Raw genomic sequence first — 17,882 nt, forward strand, 5'->3', positions numbered from 1 at the left:
CTGGTCCTGTTCTGCTGTAAAAAAACACTGGTAAAACTCTGTTTCTATGGTGGAGTTTTCCACTGATAGGCAGCTCTATCTGAACACGGTGTCCCATGATGCAGCGCTTCAGTTAGATGTATTGTAGCAGAGCTGCTCTGTGTGTGGGGCTCTGAGTGGCTCCGCAGGCTGAAGAAGCTCTTTTGTAAACCTATTTGCTCTAAACGACACTCACGGATCCAAGATTTCCACGCCTGCAGCAATGAGGAGAAACAGTCATCCCTCCGCTTGTTGAGCTTCTTTGACTGATTCAGAAAGTGAAAACGACGCTTCTGTGTGAGCGTGATTGGTGTGTGAGAGGATCACACAGCATGGAGCTGACGATTTATTAAACTGCAGGAGTACTGGAGTGTTTTTTGTGAGATTGATGTGTCCAGTGTGACTCGGTCAAAGTGGACGGCGGTTTGCTTTAGTGGGGGTGTGTGTTTGACGAGGGCTGCTGGGATAGGAAGCCTGTGATAGGGGGTCAAAGGTCAATTACCAGTTTAGGGACTAGGAGAAGCTAGAAGAGTCCGTCATGAAATGGATAAGTGCAAACGGGTGCATGCGGCGGGTCGTTTTTTTTTCCCAACCTAAGTGTCCCGCTTTTATGAAATTATTGGGCCCGCCCCTACACCACTTGTATCTAATGATTTTTTACAACCCGCCCGCACCTGCTCGACCATTAAATGGACATACTAAGGCATTGTAATGTACTATTATTAACAGCCTTTTATTTCAGCCTGAAAGTGCTTGGAAACATCACCCTTTGTAAATGGCAACATCATACGATTAGGAATATGAACCATGACATGCTGTGACAGTGCCGTTTTGTGGCTCTCGTGTTTGTATATTTTTTTTATCACACGAGTTGCACTTCACGTGAGCCGAGTCCTCTGCTGTGTGTCTACCGCTGCAACTACTGAGAACCGTGTTTTCCCAACATAGATTTAGCAGCCTGACCTTTTTTCTTTTATGATGTAAAATTCCCGACCTTAATTTCTCACCAAACCTCGTCTTCCATCTTCACTTTTATTTCTCCGTTTTTGTGGTCATGGCTGGCGGCGGGAGCTGCTTGGCGCTTTTGTGACGTGTCATCGTTGACGCCAAAGGTGGTGGGACATCACGCAAATTACGTTGCCTACGTAGGCCTTGGTATTTGTAACCTATATCAAAGGACTAATAGAATATGAAAATAGATATTCCAAATATTTAATATAGGCTATAGGGAAATGCACGCAACATACATGGATTTTTTTTATTTTGTTTTAAATGACCCGCCCCGCGAATAAAGTGACAAGTTCTTTACCCGCCCGACCCACGGGTTACCTGCGGGTTATGAGATTGACCCCACGCATCGCTAGCTGCACATGCCATACCTAGTGCCTAATTTCTCTGAATTTTGCATCAATAAATCTGTTATTTCCCTGTTTATTATTATTATTATATTATTATTATTTATTATTATTACCACCAGAACTTGACATCAATTTTTTTTGCTCAAAAGTCACTGTGGCTAGTGGTTGTTCAAAATATTTAAGCATTTTCACCAGCCACAAGTTTTGTTGTTGGGAAAATAACATTTTATATGATTAAAGTTTACTGCATAACTATATTATATTTATATTGATTTCCAGGTCCTTGTTTGCCTATTTAAAACGGTAGGGACAATAAAGCTGGACAATAATTCAATATCAATAGTATCGCAATTAAATTTTTCCATAAAGTGATATGATTTTTAAAACACCAGTGTTTACCATACACTGATTTGTTGGCGTTTGACTTTTTCGTTGAATGTGAAAAAACATGAGTGCTGCAGTTTCCAAAATCAAAACGTGTGCGGGTGTTTTATATATGAATGTATCTCTGAAGGGAAAAGAACTGTCGTTGTAGGTACAGACATCGTTGTGGTGGGTTCTTTGCAGTGTTTGTGAGGCTTTTTTAAATAGTGTTTATATATTGGAATTATATCGTATCGACCGGAATTACAAAATATATCATAATATAAATTTTGGCCATATCGTCCAGCCCTATTTAAAGGCCATTTTTTACCTTAATGCAGCTGAAATGTAGCATGAATGTAGCATGAATGCATTTACACTGCAACATTACAACAGAATAAATAATGTTACTGAGCTTGGGTGTTTTAAATCAGTTTTTAAAAGATATGAAACGTTAGGAAAAAATTCAAAGATAAGCTACTTGTAAATATTGAAAGTAAAGCACCAGTAGGAACAGTTCTTAACGAGTGAGTAATTGAGTCATATCGGACATTAGAAAAGATTCGTTCAGACGGCTGATTCATCAAGAAGAAGCAAAGTGCCCTGCCTGCATCCCAATGTGCAATACTATCCATCCTAAATTCTATATGATATTAGTAATTTTCAATACTATTTAAGGCAGATAGGCTGGATAGTATGACATTGGGACGCACAGTGCCTGTCTTTATAAATGAATCACTGAATCATTGATGAAATGATTTAATTAAAAAAACACTGAATCGTTTTTACAGCAGTATGTTTAATTTGTGTGTGCAGTTTTCGTTCATTTGTTCTGATTTTCTCCACAAGATTCTCTCACTTACAGGCATGACCTCGTTACTGTTGATTATCATTATCAATTAGCATTTACAACGATAATAAATAATTATTCTTGCTGAAATTGTAATTTATTCTGAACCCGATTGTTGTCCGGTCAGACAAATAAAATACTCTTTAACTTTGCCCATTCAAAAAATCTACCCTTGTCCCAGACAAGCTCTGTTAAAGGAGTGTGCGATATAAAGTCGCCTGCCATAATATCGTAATTGTTTAACGATGTGCCAATTTGACATTGAGTATTTTGCAAAAAAACATTTAAACCCCCCTACAGAGTGCACTCATACATGCACGTGAAGTCTAGACTATAGGCGTTAGGGTTATAGATTAGGGTTAGGGTGCATGATTCAAACTATTAAAAATACATTTAGAATGATCACAAATTCAACACATGGGGGCAGGAAAATTTATATATTCATATAGTTAATCAATTTCACATAAAAAGAGTGCAGTCCCCCCCCCCAAAAAAAATACCATGATTACAAAATGATATTCTTATATTGCACAGTTCAATAAATAAGTTAAATAAGAGATTTACATTTTTTAGATGCTGTATTTCCTGTTTTTGCACTATTTTCGACAACAGAAAGTAATTCCAAAACACAGCCACACAATGTAAAAAATCAATATAAAAACCTTATTGGAAAGATTAAATTTCTATCAGTGTGAACTGACCACCAAACAGTCAAGCTGTCCTTAATATACCAGAACAATAAACACACTCAGAAAAATACTGTCCAGAAAATATTGAGATATAGTTTTTTGTCAATATCGCACAGCCCTACTCTGTTTACTGTTGACTATATAAATTCAAGCCTCCAGAGTGTCCAGTGGGAGAGACTGTATTGGTGTGTTAATTAGTGAAGTTGCTTAGAAACAATCTGCACTATATGAAGATGACCGAAGACTGTTGGAGTGAAGTCTGAAGCGTCTGTCTTCTCTCTGGTTCCTCTGCAGGTTGATGTTGCCGCAGGAACACAGGTGGGTAATCACCATAGCAGTACGTCAGAGGGGGGGGTCAATGCAGGGCAAAGTTCAGCGGGTTTCCATCGGCTCTCTATCATGCAGCCGCATTACCTCTGGTTTAAGGAGTAAACGAGTGTGTCATTCATTAATGCTGTGCTGCTGCAGGCCTGGTTGACGGTCCGCTGGGATGCGCTCATGTTCACGCTCCACCTGCCAGCTTCCTGTGAGCTCACGCCCGGACAGAGAATCCCCTTCCTGTAGCAGTTTGCCGCCCTCACCGTGGTTCAGTCTATGCACACACTGGATGTTTGAAGTCACACACACACACACACACACACACACACACACACAGAGACTCACAGCACCTCACAGAGGCCTCACACCACTCACAGAGAGACACACACACACACACACAGACAGCAGAGATCTCACACACACACACACCTCACAGAGACACTGTTACGACCCTGGGCTCAAGGGAAGCTACAAAGACAAGGGACACACGCAAACCAAATATTAAGCTCAAGAAGATGTTTATTTACTACTAAATTAAGGTAACATTAAGTAATAAAATGCAAAACAATTAAAGGAAATCACAATGTGTCTGTGTGCATCAGTAACGTCACTGTGTAAGGCAGAGTGCATGGTTGGAAATGTAATCAATGTTGAGGCATAAATGCAAAAAAACTAATCAAACAAAACATAAAGTCCAAAACCAAACAAAGGCCAAAGTTCCAAAATCCCCAAAGCAAAAAAAAAAAAACAAATTTCGAGAGGAGCATGCACGGATAATTAACACGGCCAGTTCATCATTAGTGATTACACCGTGGACCAATCAGCTCAAGAGGAAAACACTATAAATAATCAATTACTTCCACTTCGTTATCTCTCGACTTTCAGAATCCCTCCGCCACCCCGATCTCACACCTTCAGCCAAGTTTCTACCCCAGCACAGGTAGAAGCACTCGGGGGAGCACTTTGGGCTGGGCTGGACTCCGAGCTCAGACCCCTCTTCCCGGACGGGGGGGTGGTTGCCCCGGGCTCGGGAGTCTTACCAGACTCGGAGCTCTCTCCCCGGACAGCAAGCCAAATGCGCATAACCTTATTTTAATTATAAGTAAATGTGAACTCGTGAATTTTTCCTCAGTCAGTTTACGCTGTACAACAAATGGGCCATCAATTTAGCTTCAAAAGGAGATGTCGTCATAGGCCTTAACACCAAAACGTGATCGCCTGGTTCAAAAACTCGATGCTCAACCATACGATCATACAATCGCTTAATGTTTTTCTTATGTTTTTCGAGATTTACCTTTTGCTAGTTCTCTGGCCTGAATCAGTCTGTTTTTTAAACCCCAAAATATATGAGGCCAAGTTTTTTAGGAGGCTCTGGAGCTTTACCAAAACTCCCGAAATATTGACAAAAGTCCACGAAATTTATGGCCAAAGACCAAGTCATTAGGGCTAAAACCCATACTTTCCTGCACTACTTCTCGTGCGGCTAAATCTCATCCATGGTAAACCCTCTTACCAATCTCTATCCAGCTTGCAACACAGTACGCACGGAGAAGTGCTGTAACAACTGATGGAATCTCTCCAACGCGGCTTGACTTTGTGCGCGATACGCAGTTGATTGATTATGCTTAATGTGCAGCTGTTTTAACACTTGCTGGAAGAGATGAGAAGTTAGGTTTGAACCGTTATCACTTTTGACGATTTTGGAATTCCAAAGACCGATATAAATTGGGTTAACCCTTTCCACAATAGAACGAGACGTAATGGTACGCAGTGGATATGCCCCAGGAAAGCGTGTGTTCAAAACACATCACTGTGAACAAGTAAGTGCTACCTGACTTCGAACGAGGAAGTGGTCCTACACAATCGACAATAAGATGTTCAAAATGTTCACCAGTAGCTGCAATTGGGTTTCAAAGGAACAGGTTTCAATACCTGGTTCGGCTTACTCATTAACTGGCAGGTTTTACATGTCTTAATGTAAGCAGAGATGTCTTGTTTAAAGCGTGGCCAAAAAAGATATCGCAACAAACGATCATACGTTTTACACACACCCTGGTGACCTGATTGATCATGCGCAATTTTGATCATCATTTGTCGAAACTTAGTTGGAACCACTACTTGGAAAACAGGATCACCAACGAAATCCTTGTGAGGAATCCACTTCCTCAACAACACTCCATTGTGAACAAAATATCCACGGGCAACATTACACTCTTCTGCTGGAAGAACAGCACTCTGGAAGAGTTCATCCAAAGACGAGTCACTTCGCTGTTCTTTTTCCTAATTCCTCTGCAGAAACAGGAAAAAGGACAGATCAGGCAAAAACAAATTAGTAAAGATTTTATCAGATTGCGCTCTCTTTTTGATCACACAATTCCTGATTTACACGTTTCATTGCACGAGCCACTACACATACTGTGTCCTGATCCAAAGAAGTCAGTTCAGTTCTGATTTTATTATTAGAGGTCACTATAGTGAACACTGAACCATCAGCCCACACACGTTCACCTACCAGTCCGTTTCCCAAAATAATATGGACCCCCTCAACTGGCAAAGCTGGTCATACTCCCACTACAACCTCACCTTGAATCAAATCGGACTGAACGTCTTACCCTATGAAGAGGCACAGACAAAGTATTCAGACCTATTCCCCGAATTAAAACATTCTCACCAGTATGAGACTGTGAGGAAAAAAGGTAAAACTGATTCTAGAATGAATGAATCCATGGCGCCAGTATCTCGCAAGATTTTTAAACAAGGACTTCCTCTTTCTCTCTCCAACCAGAGATACATGACCTTCTGTAATAAAAGGCGAGTTACGAAAGAGAAATCAACATCAATTTTTTGCTTTTCAACAATTTCACTCCCTACAGACAGGACAGAGGCTGCAAGAGCAGCAGGCTTAACATGTGAACTCTGTGCAGAAATGTTTAGGACTTATTTTTAAGGAAAGAACAATCTGCTTTCCAATGTCATATCTCATGACAATAATTGCAAGTCTTGCTCAGGTCAAATTTTCCCGTGAAAAACATGGTTAAAGTTAGATGAAGGCTTGGACAGAGACACAGCAGACTGAACGTCAGGAGCATGCCAATCAGCAAATGCAGTTTTGTGTGTCAGTACAAAATCATCGGCCAACACAGCTGCTTCCTCTGGTGTTTTAACATTATGCTCACTGATATACGTACCTATACGACTCGGGACTGAATTTTTAAATTGTTCCAACACTATCAAGTGAATCAAATCCTCCAATGTGTTAATGTCTACTGCTGTACACCAACGATGAAAGTGCTTTCTCAGATCGCGCACAAAAGTCTAGGTGCGTTTGCATCTCTTCTTTTTCCTGCAGTCGAAAGCGCTGTCTGTATGCTTCGGGTACACACTCATATGTTTTAAAACTGCAGATTTAACTTTTTGATAAACTAAAATAAGTTTTGATAAACTTATCATCATGAGATTATCATCTGACCAGTCCCTTAATTCTGCAATGCGTTCAAATAGAGTGAAGAAAGTATCAGGGTCGTTTTCATTGAATTTCGGAACAAGTTTAAGATTTGAAACAAGTGGAAAAAAAAAACATACTTTGCTCCTGACCAGAACTAGATAGCTTACCTTCTTTCATAAGGTTGAGCTTGTGGAACTCTAAATCCAATTTAGCATTTTCCAACTCCATCTTACCTTGTTCAGCACGGTTTTAATTTCTCATGCTCCAGCTCTTTTTGCTGTTCAAAAGACAGGGATTGTAAAATTAGATGCACCTGGTACAGATTTTTCCATCTTGGCTTCTAACAAACCTTTTTCAATCAACTCAGTTTTCAAAGTTACCTTAACATTTTCTTTGAGCCTTTTATATTTAATCACAATTTCATAATGTTCAGCGATGCTTAATAAATGCTCTTTAGTACACCTATCCAAAAATTCATGAGAAGGCGAACTAAAAAACTCATCAATATCAGCCATGAGAAAATTACCAGAAAACAATTCAGTCCACACAGTGCAATCAAATAACGAGAGCTTTCTCTCTACCTACCTATACAATATTCTACCTAAATCAAACCTAGTCTTCATGCGCTTACCGGTGGGGGGTATTTATGCACTGTAGCCCGCTGGGTGAAAAACGCAACTGGTCAGACCAGCGACGCTTTCAACACCCGAGATAATGACTAGTACCCACTTTCAGCGCAACACTACACAAAAATAACAAACCCGACACATCTCAAAAGAAACATGCCGCTTTGCCTATCAGAGAAAACTCACGTTCAAAAAACAATATTGCACATATGTACTTACCAACTGGTGACTTCACATGGACTTGAGTACAAAAATTGACTTCAGTACAAATTTATTTTCGCGTGTCCAAAATACCTAATTATCAAACTCAAAGAGCCCCAAAAATGTTTGTTTTTTTTAACTCGTTAACAAAGCAAGGACGAGCCCCCAATTTGGCCCCGAACACACACACACACACTCACACACACACACACACACACACACACACATACACACACACACACACTTTTTTTTGTGAATTGTGGGGACATTCCATAGGCGTAATGGTTTTTATACTGTACAAACTGTATGTGCTATTGCCCTACATCGACCCTACACCTAACCCCTTACAGGAAACTTTGTGCATTTTTACTTTCTCAAAAAAACTCATTCTGTATGGTTTATAAGAGTTTTGAAAAACGGGGACATGGGTTATGTCTTCATAAGTTACATCCCTATTTTTCAGCGAGCTTTGCAGGTAGGTTTCTTGAAGCAGAAACGAACAAAAAAATATTTACGCAGCTGGAGAACTTATTGCATTTGCATTCATATTTGTCTAATGTATGTTGGATTTGTGTTAATATTTACTGGACATGTGTCCAAATATTTTTGACTTTAACAGACATTTTTAATGGGTAAACTACTGGAAATTCTTTTTATATATTCCTCCTATATATACTCCTATATATAGCTGCCCACTGCTCCGGGTGTGTGTTCACGGTGTGTTCACTTCTCACTGCTGTGTGTGTGCGCACTTGGATAGGTTAAATGCAGAGCACCAATTCAGAGTATGGGTTACCATACTTGGCAAATGTCACGACTTTCACTTTCACTTTTTTTTGCATTTCAGCCAGCTCTAATTTATACTTTAAATATTGTGTGCTATGAATAATGTTCAAGTCAAGTCAAGTCTGCTTTATTGTCAATTCTTCCACATGTACAGTACATACATACAGAGAATCGAAATTGCGTTACTCTCAGACCCCCGGTGCATACAGATAACACTAACAGTAGAGCCTAAAAATCTAGATCAAATATAAAATATAAGATAAAACTATACAATAAGGGAATGTAAAAAAGACATAATAGAAAAAAATAAAATAAAAATAAGTTTAAATAAAAGCAGCGCAAGGCACATGGCAGATAGAGTGCAAACCAGTGAACAGACAGTGCAGATAAAAGATTTTTAGTGCATAAAAAATAGCTTTTTATTCAGTCTGATTAAAGTGACAAAGGGCTCAAGAGCAGTTATTTTATTTAAACTGACTGATGAGGCGGTAGAATGACGTCAGTTCCATGGTGAATGAGGTAGTGAGCAGACCAATGCTGCACCAAAGTGACTGGTGCATGTGATCATATGTTAGTGGGAGGGGGGGGTGGAAGGGACCTGGAGCTGTGGGTGGATCTGGGGGGGTGGTTCATAGTTCAGTGGTGCCTGGGGCAGAAGAGGGAAGGGGGGGGCAAGTTCAGGAGTGAGTTCAGCTTCCTGACAGCCTGATGAATGAAGCTGTCCTTCAGTCTGCTGGTCCTGGCCTGGAGACTCCGCAGTCTCCTTCCTGATGGCAGCAGACTGAAGAAGCTGTGTGACGGGTGGGTGGGATCACCTGCAATGCAGAGGGCTTTGCGAGTGAGACGGGTTCCATAAATGTCCTGGAGGGAGGGGAGAGACACACCAATGATCTTCTCAGCTGCTCTCACTATGCGTTGCAGAGTCTTTCGGCAGGACGCGTTGCAGGCGCCATACCCCACAGTGATGCAGCTGGTCAGAATGCTCTCGATGGTGCCTCTGTAGAAGGTGTACATGATGGGGGGTGGGGCTCTGGCTCTCCTCAGTTTGCGGAGGAAGTAGAGACGCTGCTGTGATTTCTTGGCCAGTGCTGTGGTGTTGTCGGTCCAGGAGAGGTCCTCTGTGATGTGCACACCCAGGAACTTGGTGCTGCTCACTCTCTCCACAGTTGCACCGTTGATGGTCAGAGGAACATGCTGAGTGTGCGCTCATAATGTTGCTCCTTATGACAAAGTGCTTGTTATTTGCTGTGAATAAAAGTGTCTGCTTTTGACTTTTAGAGTCAAAAAAGCTTACTTCATACGTAATCAGATTACTTTCTTCAAGTAAGTATTAAAGTAACACATTACTTTTTTAATTTAGAAGGAAATATCTTTTTCAAATAAGTAACTCCAGTTTTTTACTTACTAAAAACTGTGAAATACAAACTCAGAATATTATACAAACCCACAATAATTAAATGTTAAATAATATTACAAAATTCATTTTTGGTGTGAAAGGGCTTTTACATTTGTAAAAGAAGAACTTTTTAATATTAAAAACAAACAAGTAAGCCCTGGCCAGATTTAAAGAGTAACTCAAAAGTAAGGTAACACATCACTTTCCATAAAAAGTAACTTGAAATCAGTTACTTTTTAGGGGAGTAACGCAATGCTTGAATGCATACTTTTAAAAGTAACTTTCCCCAAAACTCAGTAGCCCCTCACTGCAGAACACAATATCCATGGGGCGTGGTTGGATCCCAATCTAGGGGTGGAGATTGGTAGGTTTAGGGGTGGCGGTGGGTGGGTTTATGGATCAGGGGTTGGAGACGGGTAGGTTTAGGTATATGTAAGGTGGGAGGAGTTTGGATCTGGATCCAACCACGCCCGCCCCCTGGATCTTGTGTTCTGCAGTGAGGACCATCTCCCAAAACTGCCCATGACTCTTGACGATATGAAGGTCTTATGAAGTGAAATGATCAGTCTGTGCAAGAAACTGAACATTATTTACAGCATTATTACCCGTGAACGCTCCTGTTAAATGAATGCAAATGTTTGTGCAGGACGTCGACCTGTGGCTGAAGTGGGCCCAGTGTGTCATCTATTACAGTAACCTGATGAAGCTCGGCAGGGTTCTGCTCAACTCCACCATCACGGGTCAAACCTTTACTCTTCTGATCATTAAGGTCTCACTGCATCAGCAGGTCAGTCGGTTCGCAGTGTCTCAGTGTGACGTCTGTGGTGTTTCCTGCAGGATGTGGCATCAATGTGAGCAACATCAACCCGACTGTCTGCATCAACGACCTGCTGCTGCAGCAGAAGCTGGAGCCGCTCGCTCTGGATTAGCTCATCGCACACTCCGTCACGCTTCTGGAGCGCTACGTGTCTGAGTTCCAGCTGCGCTCCGCTCTACTACAGCAGATGGGTGCACAGGTGAGTCTGATGCTCCTCTGTGTTATCGTGTTCCATATACACCATCTGCCATAATATCCCAGTTGTTTTTTATAACAATGTGCGATTTGTCAATGTCATTGAAAATCCCGCGCAAAAACCAACAAACGTGATGAACCCACATTTACAGTGTGTTCTTTCACTGCATGATTCAGTTGATCAAAAAAGCATTTAGAATGATCACAAAATTTAAGATATGGGGGCAGAAAATGTATATATATGTATCATTTCATATAATTCGCACACAGTTTTTTTATCCAAAAATCAACATGATTACAAATATGATATTGATTTTATACAACTGTTCCATAAACAGGAAGTTAATATTAAAAGACTTACATTATAAACACTATATTGCCTGTTTTTGCACTATTTCGAAAACAAAAAATAATTCCAAACACAGCCACAGCACTGTTTTGCATCTCTGAGCAACATGACAGTGTTTCATTCATGAATGAATCAACCGTTTAAATCAGCGTTTCTCAATTCCAGACACCCTTCTCTGCACATTTTGCATGTCTCTCTTTCTTAACACACCTGATTCAGATAATCAGCTTGATAGAAGTGAGCTCCGTGCATGAACTGTGTGTTCCCATTGACATGGTCCCTACACAGTGTTCATTGCTCCCTACTCCCTGAGCAGGGGAAATCTGTTTTTAGTTTACTGTTTGCAAGAGGAGCAGGGCTGAGAGCCGTGGGAGCGAGGCAGGTGGAGTAATTGATAATGAGCGACACCTGCACCACTCACTGGTCTCGAGTCCCATGGAGGAGCTTCAGAAGGATAAAAGGAGGAGCGACAACAGTGAAAGAGGAGAGAGGCTGTCACGCACTTTTGTGTTTATTTTATTATTAAAGTTTTTGTTTAAATGTTTGCTGGTTCCTTCTTCCCGACTTAGGAACTTTGTTACATTTACTTCACTTCGGAACATTAATTCATGAATGTGCACTGTGCAACGTCTTCACACACGGACAAGTGTGACATCATATATCTCTGTAAATAAATACTATTAAATTCATGTCTCGCATACTTCAATGCACTTTGAATGGAACATATACATTCGCTTCGAACTGGAATCATGGCAGAATATCCTGTGATGTCCACTTCGCAGGGCACTTACGTTTGAATAAAACAATTGTCTGAAGTGATAAGAGAGACGTACAAAATGTGTAGAGCAGGGGGTAGTGATGACTGGGATTGAGAACCAATGGTTTAAATGATTCGGTTAAATCACAATGACTCATTTATTAACAGTGACTTGCTGCCACCTAATGGTGGTTTTAATTTCACATTTAAAGAATCTTTTTTTTTTTGAATAATTTCAAATATCAGTATTCAACGTTTTATGATAAATATATCTTAACATAATTTCTGCATTTGTAAATGCAGGTTAAAGCATTCATGTCCTGCACTAAACAGTGTGTAAAAACATCTAAAAGCATCTTCAGATGCAGCTTCTGTGTTTCCTCTGCATTGCAAAGATGAATTTTGTTGATACTGATTTCATTTGTTTGGTAACAGCTCAAACGTATTATTCTAATTCACTGATTGAATGTAAGAATTTGACTCAAAAGATGCACACTTTTAGAACGAATGACTTTATGAATGTAAAAATGGCCATAAAAGGTAACAATTAAACTTGTTGGAAAAGATTATTTTATATCACTGCTGTGAACTGACCATCACACAGAATATGAAGAATAACAAAAACATTAGGAGTCAGCTGTCCGGTAAAGTCCTTAAGATACCAGTGCAATAACACACAAAATATTGTCTAATTATTGTTATCGATAATATCTCAGAAAATATCGAGATATCATTTTTTGTCCATATCACACACCCCTACTCCACATACACACCTGTGCTGACTAGGGCTGGGAAAATAAATCGATGCATCACAAAATCGAAAAATAATCCTGCATCGATTCTAAAATTTTCCAAATGCGTCGCGATTCGTTCCTGAGTCACTTCTGAGCTTATCTTTGAACAGCAGATGGCGCTGCATGCTTTAGAAACAGCTGTACTCTGCTCATCTCCAAATCCTTACACACACTTGAACCTAAAACAATCATTCATAAGATTCAAAAAGGTTGAGGGAAATCACAAGGGTGTTGACAGTGGGCTGTGTTTACATTAGAGATGCACCGATCGAATTGGAATCGGCCGATTTTCCTCACGATCGGCGACCGGCCGATCAATTTCACTTCTTTCCGATTTTGAGCCGATCCATTTTGTTACCAGCGGCACAGGCAATAACGTCATCCGCGCATTCTCCTCTCTCACACACGTCTCATTCGCTCCGGTTAAACAGTGCTTGTACTGCGCATTATTTTAGTCATTCCCGCAGGTTTCACGCTTACACCAAAAGCACGCGCACCCACCACTGATCTATATTAGTGAAGCGCACAAGCCGTGCTTAATCTCAAACAGCTTGTGAGCCATAAATACCAAAATGAGAGGCTAACTGCGCTAAAACGTTCAAATACATACAAAAGTATTTCAAAATGCCCGTCTTGGCGAGTATCCAGTTAAACACAGTCAGTTTTAGAAAGTTAAATAGTTTAGAAAGAGAACGCATGTGGATAAACTCTTAAAGGGACCGCAGTCCAATATTCCTGCTGCAAAAGACAAAGAAATCACTTTCTGTTCTTGACTGAATACGTTTTATAACTTTAATGGTAAGCATTAATTTGTATTTAATTTTTACAATGAAGACTACTGAAATTAAATTTGATAATTTACATTTGATTAATTTCCTTAGTATTTCTTACCTGAATAAAAACTTACTTAACCTGAAAAACTTCGTTTCATATCTCCCTTATTCTATTGCAGTGCTTCCCAAACCTGTCCTGGAGGCCCCCCCTGCCCTGCACCTTTTGTATGTCTCCCTTATCTAACACACCTAATTCCACTCATCAGCTTGTTAGTAGAGACTGCAAGAACTAAATTGGGTGTGTCTGATTAGGGAGACATACAAAATGTGCAGGCCAGGGGGTCCTCCAGGAGAGGTTTGGGAAGCACTGGACTATTGCATTTATTTATGCTGTTGTTTGCCATTTTTTTTTTATTTGTTCTTATTTTATTACTGACTTTTTACTTGGTTTTTTTTTATTAAAATAAAACTTTGTGTTGAAGAAAAATGGATTTTTGTTTGTATATGCTGTCAATTAAAGTTCTTAGAAAAAAAACAGAATCGGCAAAAAGTTGGTATCAGCAGATCACACTAACAAAAAAATCTGAAATTGTTATCAGCCAAGAAAAATGCAATCGGTTCATCTCTAGTTTACATTAATCTGGTGTCATAAAAGCATTCTGAGCCGAGGTGTAATCACAGACTCAGCCGAACACAAGTGCTCTTCGGCTATTCTTCATGAGTGTTTGAGTGTGTGGATAAAAACTAGAGTAGAGCGCCATCAGCTGTTAAAATCTAAGCTCAGAATCCATTCCAGAGAGAATCGCCATGCGTTCCGAAGATCTCAGAATCGATTCTGTATCAGTTTATCATCGTAGCTCTAGTGCTGACGTGTGTCTGTGTTTCAGCGGCACATGTGTGTGTCTCTGGAGCGAGGATTGGCCCGAGGCCGAGGTGCTGGGTCTGATGAGAACGTCTCTCTGCAGGTGCAGACGGGAGATCAGGTCGTGTCTGTGAGGCTGGACGGAAACTCTTTCGACATGCTGAGGAACCTGGTGGTGACCAAAACCAGCTGAGCTTCATGTCCACAGCTCCTCAGCTGACAACCATTGATTAACTGTCACTTAATACAATATCATTTAGCAGAAATTCCTTTCTCTTTCTGAATTGTGTTAACTCGTTTCAGCTGATTCCAGACGATGATGTTCAGGGCAAACTGACTCGTTCTGCTTCTGCTGCATGATGCTTTTCAGAGTCAAACGGGAGATTCAACCACAACAGTGTGAATCTTGAGAAGTGGGTGTGATATTTTCTGTAGAACTGAATCTATCATGATAATGAGGTAAATAGCCCTTTTTGATTTCACACTGACTGATTCTTCCCATTAAAGTTTCCCATCTCAGGAAGACAGATTGGTTTTAGAGTATAGGCTGTTGGCCCTTTCCCGTGGAGTTAGTGTAGAGAGGTAATTGGTGATCTGTAGTGGATTACAATGTATTTACCCAACACTGGCCTCATTCTCAGTGAACTGAAACGCGACTGACGCTTGTTAAAACTTGTGGTTTTGTTTGTAATTCTAGTTTGGTTGCACTCTTGTTTTGATATTGTATATTCATATCAGTATCACTAAATATTTTGTAATGATTTGTGGTTTATAAACCGATAAAGATGATGCCTTTTAAAGAAGACATTCCCAAGTTGAAGAAAATGAAATAAAACTATTGTGACTGATCTGTTGCCGTGTGTGTGTTTATGTGTGTGTGTTTATATGTGTGTCTTTGTGTGTGTGTGTGTGTGTGTGTGAGAGAGAGTGAGTGAGTGTGTGTGTGTGTGTTTAAGTGAGTGAGTGAGCGTGTGTGTGTGTGTGTGTGTGTGTGTGTGTGTGTGAATGAGTGTGTGTGTGAGTGAGAATGTGTGTGTGTCTGTGTGAGAGAGTGAGAGTGTGTGTGTCTGTTTGAGTGGTTGTGTGTGTCTAGGGTCTCCTGGCAGTGTCATGTTCATCAGTCCTCAGTAAGCAGCAGCTCATCTGTCATCTGCACCATGTGCTTTAGGCTCGTCTTGATGAGGTGAAAATATTCCTCCGAGCTTCACTAAACGGTCAGAGATCTTTCACCTCATTACAAACCCATTCATCGCCCCCCACTTCCTCACATTCAAGCCCATTCGGTCTTATTGAATCACTGATACGGTTCTCCAGGTGGTCTGGTGCTTGGCGGGACGTGTTCACCCATAAAAGCATTTTTAAACTGATGACGCAGAGTAAACGAGCGGACAACCTTTAGAAATCATTAAGCAAATAGCTCACCTCCGATCTATAAACGCCACATCCACAATATCCTGTTAAACAATTTCAGCTGGAGGTTCCCTGAAGGTCAAACCAAATCTATCATCTCTAATACCGGCTGCATAATACCGGACTCCAGTCTTCTGTCCCTGGAGATGCTGGCTCTTCTTCAAAATCATAAAAAGCTGCAGTCTTCATCAGCAAACAAACACAGCGAGTATTAACCCTCTGCAGGAGCAGTATTAGACCTCCACACGCTTCATCAATCCGTCATGTGCGAGCTTCTCTCAGACGGAACGGGAGAGGAAAGTTCCTGCTCCAATAATAACTTTAATAACAGCCTGGAAAATGGTGAAAATCAGTACTTCTGTTCAATATTTTGTTGCTGAGAGTCACGACACAACACGTTCACATGTGTCATCTCATGTTTATTGAGATTCTAATCAAACTAGTCATTTTAGTAACATCCGCTGCATCTGTTAGACTCTTGGTTTGCACCATAAATAATCGAGCAGTATAAATATGCCCATTAAAGCAGCTTAATATGAAGAGAGTGACCGGTTAGAAACCTGCAGGATTGAATGTTTAACAACAGAAAACTGGACCAGCGCCCCATAAATGACTGTTTTCCCAAAAATGTTCATAGAAATAATTTCACAATCATTTTCCTGTTCACTCTGTTTCATTCCAGCTCAGTGTTCAGATGTCCTGTTGAAAGGGTCATATGATGTTGCTAAAAATAACATTATTTTGTGTATTTGGTGTAATGAAATGTGTTTATGCGGTTTAAGTTTAAAAAAACACATTATTTTCGACACACTGTACATTATTGTTTATCCTCTATGCCCCGCCTTCTGAAACGCATCGTTTTTTTTACAAAGCTTATCATTCTGAAAAGCGAGGAGTGCTCTGATTGGTCAGCTATCCAGGGCATCGTGATTGGCCGAATGCCTTAGGCGTGTGACGGAAATCTTATGCCCCTCACCATACTGTGATGCGTGTCCCAGTCAGAACACCGGCGAGATGAGACAATAACAATAAAAGCCATTAAAAACGAAGCATTTGTTGCATCCGGTGGGGACATAATTAAGTATTATAATGACTTATACCGTCTTTTTATGTCTTTTTATGTGCATCGTGCTGCGTAAATATAAAACCATGTCTGCATTTGTGATCAAAGAAACGACAAACAACATGCTCTACTCTATACTGCTCAAAAGTTTGAATCATCAGTGGCAAATCCTTTATATATGTAAACATTAGGGATGCACGATAAATATCAGCACGATATTAATGCGCATCTTTTTCAATTTCAATTTATTTATTTAAATGGGACAGTGCATATTCATGAACGTACAATCAAAGTTGAACGTAAATACGCCGGATTTAGCACAATGCTAATTTCCATCAGTAATCAGTGGTAAATCTCTACACGTGCACAAAATATGATTGTGGTTTTGTGAAGCTTGTCAGTGAACAACGGCTCTATGTAGTAAATGCTGCTCCATGTGAAAGCACGCACGTGTAAAGATTTACCACTGATTACAGAACCGGCTTTACTGAGAGATGCGCATTAATATCGTGGTGATATTTTTTGTGCATCCCTAGTAAACGTACTTACAGACTGTGAGTCAGAACAGCCGGCATTGTAGTCTATTCTCCCAGGATCAAGGAAACAGTCCTCCATAAAATGCACTGCACACATCTGAATATTTGGGTTGAACTGTTCTGGAACAGTGTTGTAAATACAACTTAAGCACTGATTTCTAGTTGTGTCCTCTTTTGGAAGGCCAAACAAATTATTTTCGCTTTCACAACGAAACAGCGTCTTCACAACATGGCGTCGGCGGCAACAGCAAGAATTAAAGTTACGCCTTATTTCTT

Source organism: Cyprinus carpio, chromosome B19, assembly GCF_018340385.1.
Source record: "Cyprinus carpio isolate SPL01 chromosome B19, ASM1834038v1, whole genome shotgun sequence".
In the NCBI taxonomy this organism is placed as follows: domain Eukaryota; kingdom Metazoa; phylum Chordata; class Actinopteri; order Cypriniformes; family Cyprinidae; genus Cyprinus; species Cyprinus carpio.